This window comes from Opisthocomus hoazin, chromosome 1 (assembly GCF_030867145.1).
Source record: "Opisthocomus hoazin isolate bOpiHoa1 chromosome 1, bOpiHoa1.hap1, whole genome shotgun sequence".
Lineage (NCBI taxonomy): Eukaryota > Metazoa > Chordata > Aves > Opisthocomiformes > Opisthocomidae > Opisthocomus > Opisthocomus hoazin.
This window is the reverse complement of record NC_134414.1, coordinates 147,856,160-147,874,023: the sequence shown is the minus strand read 5'-3', so window position 1 is coordinate 147,874,023 and position 17,864 is coordinate 147,856,160. Positions and strand designations below refer to the sequence as shown.

The 17,864-nt window shown below is 40.0% G+C and overlaps 1 protein-coding gene across 7 annotated transcripts in view; it reads left to right on the top strand.

Annotated features, from left to right (window-relative positions):
- Positions 1 to 17,864, top strand: part of CALD1 (caldesmon 1) — a 200,971-nt gene that overhangs the window by 25,976 nt on the left and 157,131 nt on the right. The window contains exon 2 of one of the 7 annotated variants that reach the window (XM_075440663.1): positions 15,748 to 15,832. The exons of the other annotated variants lie outside the window; for them this stretch is intronic. The gene's annotated coding sequence lies outside the window, so the exon portion shown is untranslated. The remainder of the gene's footprint in view (positions 1 to 15,747; positions 15,833 to 17,864) is intronic. 7 annotated transcript variants of the gene reach the window in all.

Here is a 17,864-nt window from a genome sequence, read left to right as displayed (position 1 = left end):
AAAGCCTAAATTTTCTGTAGAAATCAGCTTCTTTTTGTAGGTTTTTGTCATGTGTGATATGGTCAGAAAATGGGGGATGTGTGGAAGGAAGGCTAATTCTGCTGTGTAGCCCCTATTCCAGATAATAAGGAAGGTTGCAAAGAAAAGCTGCTATTAATGAGAATCAGCGAAGTTTGTTGTGTGTGTTGTTTTTTTTTTAAGTTTATATTCATACTCCTGAGTAGGGCTAAGAGAAAAGAAATGTGACAAATGGCAGTGGAATGTAGCAAGAGTGTTGAATTTGGGAGGGAACGTGAGGAATAACTGAAGACAGCATTGGATCTGCAGTTTTGGGAGAGAGGAAGGGAGGGCAAAGCTGCCAGTAGTGATAGAGAATCACAGAAACAAGAAAGATAGGGGCAGTTTTTAAAGAATCAGTCTGAAATAATGCCATGTAAAAGAGGATAGGAAGGAAGAAACAGAAGATGAGCAGGTGATTGGAATGAAAGTTATGGAGTTATTCCATCTGGTGAAAAATACATTTTTCATATTTAGCATGGACATTTCACATATCTGATGGTAAAAAGTGATTGAGTGGAACACCCCCTCCCCCCCCCACCCCCCATGTCTTAATGGACCAAAAGCAAGTAATAACACTTCTCAGACCTGGAAAAGTATAGTCCAAGACATTTCTATGATGTTCGATATAGGTTTTCATATAAATTCCCTGCCCTCTAAAGGTTTTAAATGATTATACACACTATCTTTCTATTCATCATCAGTCTTTTGGTAATGTAGGTTTCTGCCTTGAACTTTTCCGAAAGCTCCAGTTGATGGCTAGTGCGTTATACCTGCATGCTTTGGCAGGAGCAGAGGCAATTACACATATTTTTAAAGTCTAGGACAGCATTTGCCTAGTGGAGCGAGTCAGTATTTCAATGTCAGAATCTCCTTTGCTATCAACTACCCAGTTACAGCTTGAGTGTGACAGAGTGGGCTTGCATTGCAATATCATCTCCAGTTCCTGTTTGATGATAGCTTGCACACACGAGAAGTTGGCACACACAGGCTGTCAATGACAGAAGCCGTCCTTACACATCCTTGGCATGACAGAGCTGATTCTCTGTTCAGCATTACCTGTTACGGCATGCTTGGTAGATGTAAACAGCATTAGGACTTGCTGTTTTCTGTGACAGGTCTGGTTGTAGTTCCAGTGTTTGTGCAAGCTCAGAAAAAATTTGTTGGTGAAAACACTCTCTCTACAAAACGTGAGGGCTTCCAGCTTTTTCTTTCCTTGAAAAGTACTAAAAGATGTACAGGCTAAAATGTTTTATTGACCTCTGTGTATCTGGGCCAGGACAGAAGGTGGATCTGCCATCACGTGAGATTTCAGAAGTAAGTTTTCATCAAAGCAGTTTTTGGTTAGCTTGAGACAGACCATCCCATGTGTTACGTAGAATTTATCATCTTTGCATCTTCAGAATTTTTGCTTCTTTACCCAAGAATTTGATGAGGCTTGACTTCTCCATAGGACTCTGCAATCTATTTTTAAATTTTTCTCTTGTGACTTGAAGCTATATTTTGAAATGAGTGTTTGTGTAGGTTTCTCTGTTGCATCTTTCATAGCCTTTTCTTGAAGTCTCCCTGTAAATGTCAGGCACTTCACCGGTTCTGTGACTTCGTGTACTTTCATGCAGGGCTGGTGACCTGGGATGTTCTAGAAGTCTGCATATATCTTGTCATTGCTAGTTGTGCTTTGGACTGGGCCTGTTCCTATGTAATGCAGACAGATGACAGGGAGTGATTTCAACCTTGTTCCATGGCATTCCTCTGCCTAAACTTGCCTTGTTTGTTTTGCCGGCTGTTGGATTTGACAATGCCAGTGTCCCAGGAACAAGAACAAGGGGAATACTAGCCCTCTGTGACCATTGGTTGGATAATGTGTTTCTAAAGAAATTTCTGGCTGCTTCAAGTATGTTATTCTCTTGACCTCTTTGCAAGACCTATCACTTTGTTGAAACATGTAATGTGTTCAGCGTTCTGTTTGGCCATCTTGCTGTAAAATGTCTGTGAGGATTTTTATCAAGATCATTCATGTTGAATTCATTGCATTTGTCCTCATTCATGTGGTTTCAGTGGGACTACCTGAGTAGTAACAGTGTGATAAGATCCATCTGATCAGCACTGCTTGGGTTTGTGGTCACTCTCGGCATTTTACACAAAGCTTTGATGTCTGTGTGCTCTTTTTGAATCTTAGATAGCTGCATGAGTTTAACCAGCTATTACTCAGTTGTACTCTGTCAAATTCTCCCTGTTCTCTTCCTGTATTGCCAAGCAATACATATAATTTTGTTGTATCTTCCAGTTTATGTAGTGTGTCTGGGTCTATGTGTTATATTACATTTTAGTATATATTACAGATATATCATATTATAGATCTTTCCAAGCTTGTAATCTGGCGGAAATGGTGGTTTGTTGGGTTGGATATGATGGAGATTGATCATGTGAGGTAGCATTTGTTCCTATAGATTGTCAGTCAGATTTGGCAGAGTTGTCTCAAGCTGAAGTAGTGGGCAAAGATTTGCTGGACCTGGACTGACTGACACAGTGGTATCTCCAATATTTAATGTACATTTAAGAGGTGAAATGGAGAAAGCAGTAAGTGCAAAAGACATTTCTCTCTGCTGTGGTGGTTTTCAGTGCACATAGGAACTGTACTTGATGCGCACTGGAATTAAGCCTGGATTAAAATTTGGACACTAACTGCAGTCCACATGTGTGGAAAAAAAAAAAGAAATAAATTCCTTCTTGATAGCTGATTTTTGCAGAAATGCCTTTTGGTTGAAATACTACATGCATTTTACAAAGTTCATGTACCTCTACAGTTTATTTTAAAAGATCTGAATTTATTTGGTGTAGATTTATTTCAATTATCTAATCAGAAGCAGACACATAACTTCTTAGGCTGTCAGAGGTATTGAGGAATGTATGACAAACTTCAAAGGAATGCATAAGATCTTGCTACACATCTTACCATATATTTTTATAGAAAAGAGTTAATTAAATTTTCTCTTTATGCCCAGAAATTACTTTTAAGCTAAATTAAGTATGTGGGGTTGTAAGGCTTTTGAGTGTTCTCTTTTTCTGCTTTAGCTTTGTGACTGACTGAATATCCAGTTTATCTGGATCAAAGAAGTAATAAGCAAAGTGGTATCCTTAGGCCAGTTATCAGCTGAAAACGATCTTAACTGTCACGTATCCAAGTTTTAAAGCACATACTCAACTAAATGGATTAAGCAATGGGGACTATGTGTAATACTGTTTACTTGCAATGAAGAAACTTCCAGGGGGAAAGAAGTGCTGTTTCCTAGTGCATGTTTCTGCAGGCAGGAGTTCGCTGGGGAACAAAAGGACTGCACCACCTTTGTTAGTCCTGCCTGGTGTGGCATGTGGTCCCAGTCAGATGAGACATGAGTTTCCTTGTTACAGTACAGCTTTCTTTCCTGACTCCAAACTGGGAATGCAGCTTATTTGTGGGTTAATTCCTGTGAAGACTTAATTTATGTTCCCTCTCTGGGAGGGAAGAAAAAAAAGAGCTCTAGTTATCAGAATATACAGCATTCAAGAATGTTTGCAGGGATGATATTTCATGTTATTAGTCTCAGCAATTTAGATACGAACATGTACTTTCCTATGAAAGACAAGGCACTGTGTCTTAATATTAATACCTGACACAGAGTAACCCTGTGTGATAAAGTACCTAGATAGCTCAACAAGGGGTGAATTAGAAATGCCTGGGAAGATATATGATGCCATTAGTGAAACATACAGATTTATGTGTAACATTAACATTTCTAGGGCGGTAGAAGCAGAATTGTACTACTAAAGCTGCAATAACAAAAAGATCTCAGAGAAAGTGTTATCTAAAGGGTAAAGTACTACCTACGGTTTGGCAGACCTACCATTCGCTTCAAATTTTCCTGTGTATCCTCTGGCAAATGACTAGGATTCAAATTTGTGAAATCTATGGCTGATAGCCATTATGGTAGTGGTATTTGAGGCATGACTGAACACAACGTTGGGGTGCCCTTTCCTGATGCTTAATTATCTCAGCACCTCATGGGAATGCCTATGTACAGCGTGGGGGAGAGTTAAGCACAAAGGATGGCCCCGAGGAACAGGACTGGTCAACAGCAAGAACCAAGCATAGAGGTCTTCTGAAGTCCACTTTCTGAGCTCTGCTGCACCAGTGCCAGGAAACAGATGAGTGCTACCTCTGTGCTAGTTGACTTTGTGTCATGCTTCATCTCTAGTGGGTGTGGGATCAGAGAGATGAGAGTTGCTTCGTCCTCTCTGGCTGAACCTTTTGCTGTTTTATATTGACCACTGCTACTGTGAACTACTTATGTATTTTGTCATGCCCAGTCGGGCTCTGTTCTGCATTCACATAGAGTGGGTCAGCAGTGATGCATCCTCATTCAGCCATGGGGCAATCCTCTACCTGCTGCCAAGAGGCAGGTTTCATTGTCACGTATTCGTTATAATATAGAGGTGTGTAACCACACTCCACAGCCCTGGAGTTTGAAAATGTTCTCTTTCCTGTTGGGAATTTCTTGCGGTACAAAGTGAATTCAGTTGATCAATAACTTATTTTTGAAAAGATAACTTTTCTACAATGCAGAAAAGGAGTTAATGATCTAAGGTTGTAGTTCTTACATGTTGAGAACCAGTGTGAAAGTCAGCAGTCAGTCTGTATTGTCTTAATTGCAGGGAAGGAAGAAAAACTGTCATGGTGCCATGAATATGGAAATTGAGGAATAACTTTCCAAGCAGAGAAAGCAGGTTTCTCTTGAGCAGATCATCAGTGTGTAATAAACTGAGATGTAATTATCTATTGAAAGTGGGTTTTCCTCCTCTTTGAATCAACTGTTAACATTTATATGTAAAGAAAAGTTCTGCTGTGGTTAAGGTAAGGCAGTTTAGTTTTGATGCAAGGTCTTGGTCATTTGGGGAAAGTAGGTGCTATGGTAGGTGTGCAGCATATTGAAGAGCTTTGTTGAAACAGTCAGTAAATGTCCTCAGAAATTTGGGGCTGGAATTTTCCAAAGGCTGAAAAAAAAAAGCTCTTATAACAAGAAAGAATAATCTTCTGGCATTCAAATATTGTTCTTTTACATTTGGTGAAATGTCATTAATAATACATTACATGTAAAAGCACTTTTCTTCTAAAAGGTCTCCAACATTTTTACAAAAGTGAATTTTGTGCCAAACCTCATTGAAAGTATCATTCAGATTACACAGAAGAGACTGAAGTATAGTGAGCCTGAGGATTTTGTCTTAATTTACATGTGAAATGGGAAATGGAAAACTAGAAACCTGATTTAGGCTGGTAGGCTAGTTACATGACAAACTTTTGAGTTTTTCTCTGTCAGCTGGGAAAAAACCCTAACATACGCATCTGCTGCATACAGAAAGGGTACAGAGCAGTTGACAAATAGCATTTCTGAATGCTGACTTTGCACATTTCTGATGCATTTCTCTTTTTTTATGAGGAAAGTTGACCAGAAACAACTCCATAGTGCATAACCCCTTATTGTTTAGGGGTTTGAAAGTTCCATTTTATTGTTCATGGTAGAATTTTTTTTAATCTTGTAGTTTAAAATGGAACAAAACTTCACTTTTATGATGTGTAAGCATATATTTTACATTTATTTTCATAACTTCTAATGTAAAGAATCTCTCCAAGGAGCTGTAGTTGGGTTATTAGAGCTGGAGTCTGAGGCTCCATGAAGCAGGGAAGCCCTTTAGCTCCGTTCCACAGCATAGAAGATCCTGGCTGCTTTACAGAAACAAAGATGTAAGGGTGTAATTTGGCACCATTCAGTAGTCGCAGGATGAGGGGCCTGATGGTAGGTCTTCAGTGAATTTTGGATCAGGTCATGAAATAGTTTGCCTATGACACTTCACAGAATTTAGATTTAAAAACAGTTTTTATTGGAGATCAAACCTTATATATTAAAAGAGAAACCCTTCAAAAATATGGTTGGATTAAGTGTTTGTGATTGCTTTAAACCCAAGAAATTAAACTATCCTCGTGACTTCTGAGAAAAGTGAGTTTGCATGTAAGAAACAAGCGCTGACGTTTTGGCCCTGTTGAAATAGATGATGAAGCTTCTCTCCTATCCAGTTGTAGTCCATTCTCAGATTTGGCAGTCTCCCTGATTTTTGGCTGTCGACTGTTTCTAGCAATAATCTTTGGCCGTAATGCACCAGCTTTCTGGATGTCTTGTACCCTAGGCTACTAGATGTCTGTAAATCCTGTACAAATGTTTAGCTGCATAAACGCAGAGCATTTCCATTTCACATCCTAGTAAGCCTGATGCTTCAGATTGATACCAGTTGAATGCAGTGTCAACCAGTGCAGTAGTAGACAGTAATTCTAACGCAGAAACATTTCAGACCCACTTCTTTTGACTTGTCATTGTTAGCAGATTTGAGAACTCTGCACAGCAATTGTGATGGTTTAATCAAAAGTCACCATTCTTCTGCAGTAAAATGCACCAGCTGAACAAGACCCCCATAAAAATCTTGACCTCACCAGAATGAGTGTGCGTGCATAATTTAAAGCTCCTGAACAGTCTTGTTAAATTCACATTTTATACTGTCGCAGTCAGTCATGGGATGTAAAACAATAGTCTGGCTCTTGCGATAGGTCAAAGGTCTGTTTGCTGCTTCATATTTCTCTTTACTTAATTTGGCAAGTGGACACTCTTTCTGTCAAAGAGAAGAGGCCAAAACAAAGGGCAGGTTGTTTTCCAAGTTATTTTTGAAATGCTTTGGTTCTTGGATGTCTCATTAGGATATTTTAGATGTGGCTGTCATTACCCTGGAAAACAAATGCCGTTACAGCAGCTTAACATAGGCAGCCAAAATCTTTAAAAGTTTTTGAAAAAATTCATCTGCACATACTCAGTTTTTGTTCAACTGCACAAAACGGCAAGTCACTAATTATAAGCTTAACAGAGGAGTGATGTCTTCTCCCTTACGTATCAGTTTTTAACCAAAACACGACTTTTGAACTAAAACTAAAAAGTGTGTCCTTTAAACAGCTAAAGATGTGGTCTACTGTGTTCTCCTTTCTCTTGTCCTCACACACATCTGTACACCTCTTTCTATGTCAGAAGTCTGTTTCTATGCTTGGGTTATTTCCTCTCTTATGTGTATATCTAATAAACCAAATAATGACGAGACGTGTACTATGCTTATTGGACATTCACAGAAGACAGGGATTGAATTCTGTGGGAGCTTGACATGCAGGAGCTGGCCCACCGTCATAAGCTGGGTTGTGTGCTTCCCCCACCACCTAGTGATGAGGAGTGTTTCCTCTGGGTGGAAGCATCTTATTTATTGTAAATCTCGTTAGTGTTGTCAAGACCCTAGTGGAAGAAGCTACTGTGAGCTCAGGTCTGTCTGATGCATGCAACTTGGATCGTTGGGTGACCATTGAGCAACATCATTGTATTTGGAGGAGGAGACTTTCAACAGCTCATTAGCTTCTTTTTTTTATGCTGGTTCTCAAAAGTCAGCCTGGGATTATTCATGACTTGTCACAGATCTGACAACGTAGTCCCTTCCTGCGTTTTAAAGGAAACGTTGTTCTTTGAATACATTGTTCCATAGACTTTTTTTTTTCCTCAGTATTTCTAGAATGTTTTGCTTGCTTTCTCACCCTTTGGCATAAAAACATGAAACTGAAAAACTCTAATCAGAATTATTTGTTGGGGAACTGACAAAGCAACAATTTATTCAAGATATTATATCACACTCTTAGTCCCAAAGCAAGTGTTGTTACAGTGAATATCTTGCGGTTTACAAAATTTCCTATATACTGATGCCAGTTTACCTCACTTAGGACTCTGGTAGGTCATATTTCATGGACTCAGGTTGTCTACCTACAGAGAACAAACAGTTATTTTCAATAACTTTCCACCCTATGCAGCTGTAAGATGTTAAATAGCTTCCTTATTATTAGTTTTTAAAGACATTTTTAAAAGATAACTTTCTTTTATTGTGTAAAGTGACGCTAAGATCAGGCTGTCAGATGTTACTTTTTCTGTGTTGATCTCAGAGTTCTGTACAGAGCAGATTGGCACTGTTTTCCCTTTTTGTCAGTCTGAGAAACTGAAGCACAAAAAAGAAAAATTACTCCTGCGACAGCACCAGACTGGAGTTGGTGCCAGCCAAGTCCTTTGTCCACTATTGTCACGCTGTGCTTTGAGGGGCACTAATATAACAGTCCAACTAGCATCAAACATGCTACTAAAAGCATTGAAATATTATTCATCAAGGAAATGGAAGGGATATGAAAACAGGAAAAATTCTTTTTACAACAGTCCATGGTGTCATAGAGCCATAGCAAATGACACATCTCGTGAAAATTCCAGCAAAGGGCAGAATTAGATTAACTTTTTAAGAGATTCAACTAATAGCGTAACTTGTGCTGTCACATGCCATTTTAGCATGCACAAGTCAGTCGGACAACTATGTTATTTTAACCCACATTCAACATGCCTATCAGTAAATCTGCACAAAGGGCCCCATATCCATATCTTGTGCAGCGCTATCATTAAATCTCTTTTTTTGCTACTGCCTGGAATTTCATTATGAACCATTAGTTGATGTAATACTAAACCTTACAGAATCTTAAACACGTCTTAAAAATCTGTGGAATAAAGTGGACTCCTACCAAATAAAAAATGCAGTACCAACAAAAAATACTGCATCATTTTCAAATGTCCTGTTCCAGTTTTTTCCCAAACATGCGTCAAGTAAAATGTCTCAAAATAAACTTGCTTCAGTAGATCTGTTTTCCAAAATATGTTTCTCTTTTCTTCCCTTCTGTGTTCCTGAGACACTATCTGCTGTTTCATTTAAATACAAAGTGTCTGTTATGTGCTGCCCTTTTTTGCATGAAGAGTGTTTGAGCTGCTTCTGGTTGCTGTAGGAGCCTGCCTTTGGATTTTTCCTGGAATTGTGGGATTCTATGAGAGAGACTTTCTCACCTTTTTATTCTGAGATCTCCCAATGTTTCATTAATAAGTTGTGAGAACCATACCTGTCTGAAGTGAACAGAATGAAATTTGGTCCTTGGTTCATAAAGGAGGGTATGATTTACACTGTAGCTACTGGTAAAAAGACGACAAGCTTTAAACTCTAAAGATGTACTTTTATTTGTATGGGGAGCGATTCAGGGATGTTTTGGATGCTCTGTGAAATGTTTAACTGACACAGAAATTGTGCTTCTGTCAGAAACAGGAGCAAAAATTGAAGGGTGTGCTTTGAAAGCAGCAGCTCTTCAGCATCCAAACAAGCAAAGAACTGCCTGCTTTGGGTTTTTAGCCTATAGAAAGGCATGTGCATGTGTGTTTCTGGAAGTGCTATGAAAGCTATTCTGCTGGAGCTGGTATTTAGCATTGAACCAGTGCTGGCTAGAGGTTGGAAAGCGGGATGGGGTGTACGTCCGGAGTGCAGCATGCTCAGGGGGTGTCACGGTCCTGCCGACTGTGGGGACACACTGCCCCATGGGCCTGCATTGTACTGTGCAAGGATGTGACAAAGGATGGATCAGAGGGCAAAGGAGTGTGTCCTACACGCTCGTGTATATGCTTCCCTGCTAGGATTAATCAGGAGCTATGCTTAGGAAAAATGACTCGCTGCTGGCTCCCTTACCGCAAGGCGTGGGAAGGAGCGGTTTCAGCCAGAGTGTGAACATCCGTTAATGCTCTGTCTTCAGTGTGCTCGTTGCCATATCTGCTTGTCTAGATGTCCTCCTCGCTCTGGAGCAACAAGTTGTAAGGCTTTGCCATCAGCTGGCTTATCTTGGGACATGCTTTTAGCTTTAGATGTGTGCCTTTGACAGCCCTGTGACAGCGTTATGCCTTCATGTTGCTGACACATCCTTCAGTCCCATGCAACTCTCAGCCTGTCCTGAAGCTATGCTGGGTGCCTGTTGTCAACACAACAGTTGTTAAAATTGAATATTTGATGCTCAGTGAATTCCCCACATGTAGAACTGTAATTGTCCTACCGATGCCAGTAACGTGACACTTGCTTTAAACATCTTATATTTTTATGAACAAAGGCTAAATTTCAGCACAGTAGCAAAGTCTCAGTCTAAGCAAAATGCTGATTGGATTGTATTTTATTCTTAATATCAGCATAGGTTGAAACTCCAGAGAATAAGCTAAGAAAATGAGGGGTGAAGAAGAAATTGTGGGTGTTTTATAATAGACTGCTAGTGGTCATTTTAAATGTGTAGGGAGCACTCCTTAGGTCTGCCAAAGTGTACCAAAGTAGGAATACCCCCAGGGAGCGGAGCTAAAGTGTGGATTCATTCAGCATGGTGTGACCAGGTGCTAGAGACGCTTCAGAGCCGATGATGCTTCAAATTCCACTCTTCCTTGGTAAGCCTGATAACAAATTTGTCAAAAACAGCTTTTCAGATTTAAACAACAAAAGCAAACAAAACTTCCCTTCCACAAAGCCCTGTCTCTTCAGAATTTTCTTTTCTTTGAGCTATAAATTCACTGCTGATATTGGCTTAGGAATTGGCTGGCTGCCCAATACAGTTGTCCCACAAAAATGTGCAGAATCTCTATCTTTTGGTCTCCTATAAAGAAAAACATGGAAAAAAAATGTCAGGGGAAAAATGTGTAAAATGAGACATGACCTTCTTTGGAGTAAATACATGCAAAACTTAAAGGATTCTCAAAAAAGCCATTCTTTTCTAAGATGTAAATATTTCTGCTGATGATTGATACCAGAAATGACAGAGGCAGTAGGATAGATGGGTGAGTGTTGGGAGTTTTAACCAAAAATGTCTGATCAGAGATTTTAAAACTGGATTCTGCCTACACGTGCAACATTCATGCATATACCGTGTTTTGTAGGCTGACAAAGAAACAACAGATAACCTGCATTGGTTTTTTTTTTTTTCCCCTGTTGTATAATTGAAGATCACATATAGAGTAGTCAGTAAGGTTATGGTTAACTGCTTTTTCACATCAGTGGTGAAAAATACTGTGAAAAAAATAAGTGCTACTCTCATTCAACTAACAGGCAAAACTGCTTTAGGTCTCTTGAATGTTGTTAGGGGAGATATTAAAGGACTTCTTTTAACAGGTAAGAAAAAAGTGTAAAAGAAGATCCCTTGCTGTGGCAGGCAGAATTACTGTTTTGCCATTTTAACTATGTCCCCTTATCCAGTCATACATATAAATATGCATATATAAAGCTTGTGAAAAATATCTTAAGGGAGATTTTCAAAAGCACATGAGAAGTCTATAAGCTGCAACCTATTATGCCTTTCTGTCACATTTCTGTCTTTAGCTGTAGGAGTTGGGAATCTACATCTGAGGATGACTACCCTATTGAATATTTTGGATATGGTTGTGTATATGCGTGATTCTGCACAGTGTGTTTCTTGCTATTAGGACATCAAAGAGGAGGTACTGTCTGTGATGGGTAGTGGTTTTCATGTTGTCTCTTCATGTGACCATAAGTGGAAGATGGTGTTGCTGATTGCACTGAAAGATATTTTTGCTATTTGTCTCCTCTAAAACCTCTGCAGCCCTGATTCACTTGGGTCGTGATGTCTTGTGATCTCAGGAGCTGAAAAAAACAGGCCAAGTAATCCATGGGAGCTTCTGCAGCTAGAATTGCTGGAAATCGGGATAATTCAGCACATATAATGCTTTCCTCTGAATCAATGCCATACCTGATATGGTTTCAGTGAGTTGCTTGGCTGCTGTTCACACCTCCTACTTTAATAGCCCTGAGCCAGGGCTCCGAAGTAGTTCAGAAATTGAAGTTTGATTTCTATAGATATTTAAATGTTTGTGCCATAATGGGGGGAGTTGCCCTCAGCATTTTGGCCAAATGAAACTTCAAAGGGTGTGGTATTTCATGGGTGTGACAATGAAGTTAGACATTATTTTTCCTTATTTAGATTATAGAAAACAGGATCGAGTCCCTTCCAGGAGAATGGAAGTAGGTAGCCCTCGGTGCCATCGCTTTTGTTCGCTAATGTAGTCTCTACTACTTAAGTGTTCCCATGTTTAATACCACGGAAAAAGCCCACCAGGATTGCCCTGCTGTGAAAGACTGTGGTGCCTCAACCCAATTTCTAATCGACTTATAACATCCTGACACTCTTACGTACTGATGCGGGAAGAGACTGGTCCATAGGCCCCCATCTTTGTAAAATGGGATGGGTGCAAAGCCCTGCAGCTCATCTTCCTCGGAGCTCAGGCCTGATTCTACAGCTGCACTCACACTGCCTTGGTTGACCTGATGTCAAATAAGCAGCAGTGTAACAGTAAACGAGATCTCATGCTCGTTCATGTCACCAAAATGGCCTAAACCATTAAAAAATTGTGCTCTGGGTTCATCTGCACAACTTACAGATGTACAAGTTTTAAGGACTAGCTCATAAAACTTATGAGTTTCTTTACCATTAATTTTTATTTTGAGGAAGGGGAGAGATATACAATGTGTACTTGGTTGCTTTGCTTGACTTACAAAAAATTATGGTGCTATACCATGTTTACACAAAGCTTGTTCCAATATGCAAAAGCAACCCACAGAATCCATCTTGCTTATTGTAGTGGTCAAGTTAAATTGAAGGGAAGGAATTTCTCAAAAATATTTGACTAATGTCTTGCGATCTATGCTGTAGTGACTTTATTTTCTGAAAAAGATAATTTCCCCCTTTCTACAGAGAACAGAATTTCACCATGGAAAAAAGCGTTAGAAAAACATGCTCTGGTTTGCCCATAAAAATATAGATGGTGTGTTTCTCTGTTTCAAAATAGCTATCTGTAGCTATAAAATTATGAAAGAAAGAGAGGACTGGCAACCTGAAGAAGAGAAAGATTATGTTTCCACAGTTGTTTGGGTTTGGTATCTGTGCCTCTGTTTCCCCAACCTGGTCACTAGATGTAAGTAAATATAATGATGAGATGATCTATACAAAAGATTAAAGAAATAATAAGGTAAATTCATTTGTATCACACTTTGGCCTCCTTTAGGAAAGAAGTGCAAGATAATTTAGTCTCAACTTTTCTTTAGGTATGGCATCCAGAGATTGCTTGAGTATCAAGCAAATAGCTTAATTTTACACAATCTTTTTACTTGTTGGTGTCCCTTGACTTTGGTATTTTGCAGGCTATATAGTATAAAACAGTGTAAAAGTATATTGATAAGTGGATAAAACACTCCTCTGGCTCAAATCCTGCCTAGTCATTAGTGTTCACTCATTTGTAGTCTTTCGTTTCTTAGATGTTTGATTATTGTTTCCTTATGGGAGACAATTCAGATTTTGATAGCTTTGAGGGCACAAATACAGATTTTACGTATGGAAAATGTCAATACAGTTAGGAAATAAATTGTGTAAAATATATTAATTAATTTTGTTTCACTGAGGAATTCTTGAAGAGATGTGGCATAATGGATTTTTTTTTTTTGGTACTGTGCTTTGGACTACAGAATAAAACTAGCCCAGGAAAGAAAAACATGTCCTTGTTCAGGTGTATGTGTGTGCATGTATGTTTTGGCTCTGTCTTAACAAATATGTGCCTAACTTTAAGTAGGTGAGTAATCTTGTTTGGTTGGTGAGGAGCATGCTTAAGTACCTTGTGAATGTGAGCACTTAATAATGACTTGATGTTAAGGTATCACAGGAAAGAAGGCTAGGTGAAAGCCTTCGAATGGAAATGAGATGATGTTCTGATTAAGACTAATGTCCACCTTTGGAGCGTTATCTCTGAAATATCTCAGCGGTCAGGAATTAAATGCTGTTTAACTCTACTGTATTGCACCTTTGAATTTTTATTTTCTTCATCATACGTAAATGATAGTGTATTTCTTTTTTCCACGGCTACAGTAAGTTTTGTAGGGTGAGCAGTGTAAAAGCTGAATTCCTGCTTGAGAGAACTGGATCACCTCATGTAGCTATGTAACTCCTGAATGGCAGGTCAGTCATTGGATTTTAATAATGACTGGAGCAGCTTTGTGTTTGATGCAAGGATAGATCTAGCTTTTTCTGTGGATTATAACATTCAACACCTATGGACTTTAAAGGGAGTTTTATTGAGGATGAGATAGTCCAGAAACCTGGACCTCTGCAACGTTCAGAGGGAATCTGTATTCCTTTCACCAGATCTCCTGGATTTGACAAACCTCGGAAAAAGCGGATGTCTTCAGCACTTACTGTGATGCAGTCTTATGAAGGTCCAGAGTAGAGTTTCCTGTAGGAACTGCCACCTCAGCTGGACACCTGTGACTTTCCATCTTGGTAGTTCTTAGGCCAGTAAAGGTGGTGCTTGTTTTTGTAAAGCAATGGGGTACAAGTTGTGTTTACCCATGGTGGAGCACAGTACTGTATGTGCTGTGGAGACTTTGACTCCCTGATCATCCCATTGCATGATGTCTTCATAAGACCTCATTTGGCAGGCAGTATAAAATTAAAACAAGGCCCTCAAAATTCCCTAAGACAGGCAACCCCCTCCTCAACACTACTGCTTAGGAATTTAGAAGAAATGATGCAAAAATGCAGTGCCATTTGCAAAAGCATGATATATTTTTCCAGAGCTTTGTTACATCTCTTGCTCAAACCAGTTAGTCTAATGAATACTCTTTAAACACATCTGCTGATTGTGTTGGTTAGGTGCAGAACATGGAAGATAAACTGTTTATTTGTCCAGTTAAAGGCTGATTGTGAAGCCAGCTGATTTCTGAGATCTTTCTTCACCTGGTTTAACAGATAAATAAAATTTCTCTGGAAGTTGCGATACCAGCCTTTTGTCTTTTAAGTGTATAGACATTTGGTAGTTTTGTCTTTTCGCTGACTCTGTCGATTGAAGGGGATGGGAGCCACCAGAACCTCCCAGCAGTTTCCCTTACTTACACCTTATCTTACTCCAAGTGGAATATATCTGAGTCTATTCTCCCAAGAACTCCCTCCAGCTGTCCTGCTGAGGCATTGCTGAGAGGCAATTTTCATTCTCACCACACACTGCCCAGCTGTTCTCGTTTATCCTGGCTACTACTAGGAGGTGGCTGTTCTATCACTGTAACAGTCGCAAGGTGGCTAAGTACATGTGAAGGCAGACAAACCACCTGTCGCTGAAAACTGGGTAAATGCATTCGAGCAGCTATGCAGAAATAGCCATATGTTTTTGCATCTTTGTCTGGAGGCAGCCAGCAATCAAGGACCCATGCTGGTCTACAGCCAAGACAAATAGGGAATTCCCTCAGATATTTTTTGTGAAGTGAATCATGGGGGCATAATCAGGTTTGGCTCCATATTAATCAATGCAGTTTGGCTATTAAAATTCTCAGTTCTGTGGCTGATGTTTCCCAGGCTGTTCTCAGGATAGCATTACTCTGTGATTGGGATACAGTCATGGCAGCAAGATCAGGTGAATGGAGCAGTTTTCCCTGCAAGTGGAAGCAACTCTTTTACCTTAACGGAACTTTGGATGCATAGTGCAGTCTGCCCTTTCTCGCTTGGGATTTTCTTCTTCCTCTCGGAGGAGTCATGGAAAAAAGAAAAGGAGCTGCAAGACAGCTTAGTTAGTGGTGTAATAGCACCTAGTAACTGCAGTGAGGATCAAGATCTGGTCTGCTTTCTAGATCATCCTTACTGTAAAGTCCTTCTGCCTTTGGTGTCCTCTTCATTCCCACCCATAAACACATCTGTCTTTCCAGTGCCTGTGATAACTGTTTGGTTACTCAAAGACTCCCTTGGGACCTGAAGAGGCAGCATCTTCCAGGCTCAGGGGCATCGTAACTGGTGAGATATGCTATTAATGCTTTTATATATATATATATATGTAAGTTTTCTCTGAAGGTATTTTCTGTTCAGTTGAGACAATTGCTGTCACAAGCAGCACTTCAGTGTTAGCTTAGCTTCCTTTGAAACTCAAGGTCTGGGGTGGAAAGAGGCCATTCTGGGTGGTCAGTATTCAGCTTAGTTTAACACATTGGGAAGATAGTTTATGCTAGTCTTTGACTGGACAAACTGTCAGAAATTGCATGGGTATTTGGGGGGGGTCTTACAGAATCACAGAATGGTCGGGGTTGGAAGGGACCTCTGTGGGTCACCCAGTCCAACCCCCCTGCCGAAGCAGCGTCACCTACAGCAGGCCGCACAGGACCTTGTCCAGGCGGGTCTTGAATATCTCCAGAGAAGGAGACTCCACAACCTCCCTGGGCAGCCTGTTCCAGTGCTCCGTCACCCTCAGAGGGAAGAAGTTCTTCCTCATGTTCAGACGGAACTTCCTGTGCCTCAGTTTGTGCCCATTGCCCCTTGTCCTGTCACTGGGCACCACTGAAAAGAGCTTGGGCCCATCCTCCTGACACCCACCCTTCAGATATTTATAAGCATTTATACGGTCCCCTCACAGCCTTCTCTTCTTTGATGTTTCCTTGTGTTAGTGTTTTGTGTGCTAAGGATTAGGAGTAAGTATGTGCATGGTAATCTAGCTCTCTGAAACACTGGAGAAATGCTTCATGTCATGGGTCCTGTGGTCCCTGGGCATTACCTGAATGGGGAGGAAGCATTTCTTCCCTTGAGAAGGCTTAATGTTTTTTTTTTTTTGTCATTAAACCTATGTGCGGTCATCTTTGCACACACACATCAGTTGGACGCACAGGGTACAGACTGAGGTAATTATTTCAGCTCAACAGCCATACTAGTCTTTCTCCTAGTGAAAGTTATGAATATGGAGACTATTATATGTCATTAAGATAATAATGTTGCTGAGTATGTTAGCAAAGTCAGTGACTCTATATTCCCTAGGTGTTCTGGTTTTAGTTTGATAGGGACATGTAAAACAATTCTGCTTGCCAGGTGGGAGGAAATTTGCCTTTCAAAAGATTGTTGCTTCAGCACTTGATAGGAGACTTGCTAAGCAATGATAATAAAATAAGTGTTCCCAGGCTGCACTTGCTTTATAATAGCTGTTTAGCCCAAATTGCTCCAAGTGAGGGAACTCTATCATTCTGACTACACAGGCGGAGGTTATGATGTCATGGATCCAATAGGATGGGACATTAATATAAAATAGTAATACAATACAGAGTTATAGTAGTGAAGAATAAGGAAAAAAGTAAAAGGGATTTAAAACTTCATTGAAGAAGCCGGCCTTGATGAGGAGGTGAGGAAGTGACTTGCCTTGAATGGTTACCCTGTTGAACACCTCTCTGAAATGACTGGCCACTATCAAGGGCTGTGTCTTGGATGAAGGATATCATAGATCTGATCTTGACTTTTCCCATGAGGGTAACATTTTGTAAGTGTACCAAGAAGTCATGATAATATACATGGCAGAACTGAAGACTATTGTGTCTATACTAACTCTTAGCGAGTGAATGGCAGATAAAGGCTTGCCTTTGAGTCGTGTTGCCTGTCTCGTAGCGTTTTTCTAGTCTGCCTTTTATGATGACAGGTGTTCATCAGGCAGATCCAGGAGTCCCAAGCAGGGCAGAGTCCTGAGTGCATGCTGAGTTTGTGTGGTCAGCTGTAGCTTCCTGCTCTTCTGCGCTCTAGCTATCACAGTTTGTATCAGGAGATGAGTGAAATGAGAGGCAGGGTGAGCTGGGCTAAAGCCAGGAGTAATAGAAATCTAAAAGTGATAGTTTTTTGGACGGTATTGGCTCCTAAACACTTTTTTTTATTTGCATGTAGAACTCTAAAGGCTCCAGTTTCACTCTTTGGGAATAATTAATCCTTAAGCAGTGGAAAACAGTGCAGTATGCAATTGTTGAGCTGTTCTGACAAAGGCGTGTCAGAATAAAATTTTTTTTTTGAGGCTGTTAACTAT